Source organism: Medicago sativa, chromosome 1, assembly GCF_051527215.1.
Source record: "Medicago sativa cultivar Bolivia chromosome 1, Bolivia_mono, whole genome shotgun sequence".
Taxonomy (NCBI): Eukaryota; Viridiplantae; Streptophyta; class Magnoliopsida; order Fabales; family Fabaceae; genus Medicago; species Medicago sativa.
In genome coordinates this window covers 92,176,553-92,180,779 of record NC_140749.1, presented here as the reverse complement: position 1 = coordinate 92,180,779, position 4,227 = coordinate 92,176,553, and the positions used below count along the sequence as shown (strand labels likewise).

Genomic DNA, 4,227 nt, shown 5'->3' with positions numbered 1-4,227 from the left:
CTTTTTTAACATTATTTTCTTTCTTTTTTCATCAAGTTATTTTTTTTTGAAGAATTCATTAAGTTTTCTTTTTTCACAACAAAAGAAATACGACCCAACCCAATACAATGGTTAGCGCATCTCTTCTGTTTTTTTTTTCTTTCAGAACTGTGGTTTTCCAGAACGCGTCTCAGTACGTTTCTTTTTCCTCCATCTCTCCATAATTTCCTTCCATTCTCTCAATACGTTTCTTCTTCTTCATCATTTCTTCACCCTTTAACTCTGTTATGGCCTTTAATTTAGATAAGGAAATTCGGATCTGTGTGGTGGTTGGTTGGAGTGCTAAATCTGGGTGAAGTGAAGGATAAAGTGATGGGTAATTTGTTAAATAGAAATTGAAGGCTTGAATTTAGGGGTAATTAGGAAAGTATCTGCCACTTGAGAAATTAAAGCTTGAAACCACGTTTTCATATGTCGTAGAAGCTTCGAATCTCAGCTTCAGGAAAACTGCGTTTTAGACAAAAACCACGTTTCACAGACTTGCTTTTTCATTCATCCAAACAACTTGAAAATGGACAATACGGTGTTTGGCAAAAGTAACCCACGTTTGGAGCCTCAAAAGGTGTTACCAAACACATACATAGTCGATTATCCTCTGAAATTGCAACTTTCGTTAAAAATTCACCCCCATTTTATGAAACTTCAAAAACTCCCATAATTTTATCAAACATTTGTCAGTTACCTCCTTCGTCTATTTTTGTCGTTACATCTTATGATATCGTCGTTAACTATATATGTGGCATCTTCAGGTGGGGTTGAGGTTATGCCATGTCACAAGGAGATAATTGATTTTTATTTTTTTTGCCTTTTTGGGCTAAAATATGTATGATTAAAAATAGGACAAACAACACTAGAATTATGGTATATATAACTTATTCAATAAACTTAAAATATAGATTTTTTCCTTATAAAAGTGATAGGAGGATATACATTATTTTTTTTGAAGAAATCAAAATGAAATTATATAACACACCAAATAGCAGTTCCTAAGCACAAGGCGTGCCTAAGAAACCACTAAAAATTACAAGAGTTCAGAATCACAAAGGACATAGATTACAGAAGTTAGTCAATACCCAGACATTCTAAAGGACTTGACCACCACCTCTGTGTACCATAGACAAACACAACCTTTTTAGCTTTCAGCCACCCTAAAGATAACAATTTTACCTTATCTAACAGGCGAGGAATTATAGTAACAATATTATTGAACAATCGATTATTACGTTCAGTCCACACTACCCAAGAACACAAGAGCCAAATAAGCTGCACGAACGAACTTTTAGCTTTACCACCACCTGTCAAATGTGTAAACTGCACAAGATGATCATCAATAAAATTAGAATCCACTCCCACAATACCAATCCATTCGCGCACCTGCTGCCATAAAGATGCAAACGTAGAACAAGATAAAAATAGATGCTCGGCCGTCTCCACGTGACCGCACCCAGAAACATAAAAGATATCATCCGCATGAATAATACCACGAGTAGCCAGGTTAGCTTTCGTTGGTAGTCGATCCCGAATAAGCCGCCACGCAAAGACCGAGACCTTCAAAGGAACCTGATGATGCCACACCAACTCAAAAGGTAATCCCAACTGAGAATCATCACCGTTTGTTAACAAATCATAGGCACCTCTCACGGAGTACCCCTCTGCCGTATCAGGAAGCCACTCCAAAGTATCTGAAACATTAGGAACCAAAGAGATATCAAATAGTAACGCCCTACACTCCTCTAGCAAAGCCTCCTCCCACACCCACAGCCTACGCCGCCAGCTCCACCCCTCCCCACCCTGCTCCAACCCCAAGGAGAACAAAGAAGCCACTGTAATGGTTTTGTTCTCAGCTAAGTCAAACAAACGGGGAAACCGCACATACAACGGAGAACCTCCAATCCACCTATGCGACCAAAACAAGGTCTCGGCACCATCACCCACCCTCCGTCGAACACTATCACCGAACCATCCTCCACCAATGTCACCAACCCCATCACGTATCCTACCAACGTCTCGCCACCACGAAGAAACACTCCGGACCCCACCTCCAACCTCCCACCTACTTCGCCATAACGGGTGACGAAAACATGATACCACAACCCTTCTCTATCAATTAACATCCTCCAACACCATTTACCTAGTAAAGCAACATTAAACTTCTTCAACTTTCTAACCCCCAAACCTCCATGCTCCTTTTTAGAACACAAGGTATTCCAACCTATCCAAGTAATTTTTCTACAATCCTCACTCCCACTCCAAAAAAAATTATTCAATAAAGATTCAATGGAAGAGATTATACCTGTTGGAACTTTGAAGAAGGAAAGAGCATAGACAGGCAGAGAAGTCAAAACTGATTTTAGGAGAATCAATCGACCACCAAAAGAAAGAAATCTGCTATTCCAACCTGACAGTCTAGATTTAATGCGATTAACGATTGGTTCCCAAAAATTTAGTCTTCCCGGATTACCACCTATAGGCAAGCCTAGGTACATAAAAGGAATTTTTCCCACTTTACAACTCAACACCGTCGCTGCCCATACAACCAAGAATCAGAAATATTAATTCCCACCAGTAAGCTTTTATTAAAATTCACTTTCAAACCGGACAAAGATTCAAATATAACAAGAGCTGCTCGGAGGGCGAGCACATTAGCCCGACTTTTATTTCCTAATAACAGAGTGTCATCAGCAAATTGAAGATGAGAAACCACTACATGATTAACCGTACCAACCGCATACCCTGTAAATAAATTATTCTCAACCATAGCCTTCATCAAAGCGTTTAGGCCTTCAGCCGCAATCAGAAACAAAAAAAGGGGATAGGGGATCCCCCTGACGTAAACCTCTATGTAATTGAAACTCATCAGTAGGGCTGCCATTGACAAGAACAGCAGCTGTGGCAGTACTCACACATTCTCGAATCCACTTCCGCCACAGAACCGGAAAAGACATACCTTTCATCACCGAATCCAAATGGCCTCAGTCAACAGAATCGTAGGCTTTTTCAAAGTCCACTTTAAATAACATAAGCTCCTTCTTAAGATTGCGAGCCTCGTCAACAACCTCGTTAGCTATCAAAATACCGTCTAGAATTTGTCGATTTTTAACAAAAGCAGACTGCGAATCCGCCACCACACTACCCAACACCAACCTCAATCTGTTAGCTAACACCTTTGCTAAAACTTTATACATGCTTCCCACCAAGGAGATTGGTCGAAAATCATTTAACTGCTGAGGATTATCCACCTTCGGAATTAGCACTATGAATGTAGCATTGATACCTTTCGCCAGCTTTCCGTTTCTGTGGCTACTAGTCGAGATACCCGTGCTACAGCACGGGTAGCGCGGCTTCGCCGCGCTGTATGGTCGCGGCTCCGCCGCGTGTCGCGTCTCGGATGCACTTGGCATAGTGTTTTTTTTTGTCTATAGTGAAAAAATGTAAAGCATTTAAAGCATAATAATGTATATATTGATCGTTAGTAATAAAAAATTATAAAATAATTAAATTTTAATATGAACAATTATATATATTAGATTTTAGTATTGATGATATTAAAAAACCTAATAAATAAAAATAATAAATTATAAAATAATTAAATTTTAATATGAACAATTATATATATTAGATTTTAGTATTGATGATATTAAAAAACCTAATAAATAAAAATAATCATAGTTTTTATTTACTAATATGTTTTGATGTGAAAAATACTAATAAGCATCCCGTGAAAAATCATAATTAATTGATTATATAATATTGTTATCTTAAAATATATTTCATAAATAAACATATTTTAACATATTCCCGTAAAAAAATACAGTGAGATATATTTTTGTTAATATATAGTCCATACACTCATATATATTTTATCAATATATATAGTTCTCATTAGATTTCAGAAATAAGAATATACTAATATATTCCCGTAAAACAAACATATACTCATATATATTTTTATTAATATATAGTCCATACACCCACATATACTTTATTAATATTAATAAAACTTAGGCAGTCGCGGTATTTAAATAGAGATATTAAAAAATACTAATTTTTTTGAAAGATTAAAAAATAATAATTAAAACTGATCACTCGTTATAGTTACTAAAATGGATCCCATGTTACAATTGTACACTTCAACGGGTTTTTTATTGATACATTTTTTAAAAAAACAATGGAAAAAATTGAAGTGTG

At 36.5% G+C, this 4,227-nt stretch overlaps 1 pseudogene; it reads right to left on the bottom strand.

Annotated features, from left to right (window-relative positions):
- Positions 1-1,101: 1,101 nt before the first annotated feature.
- Positions 1,102-3,440, bottom strand: LOC146959172 (uncharacterized; annotated as a pseudogene).
- Positions 3,441-4,227: the final 787 nt, after the last annotated feature.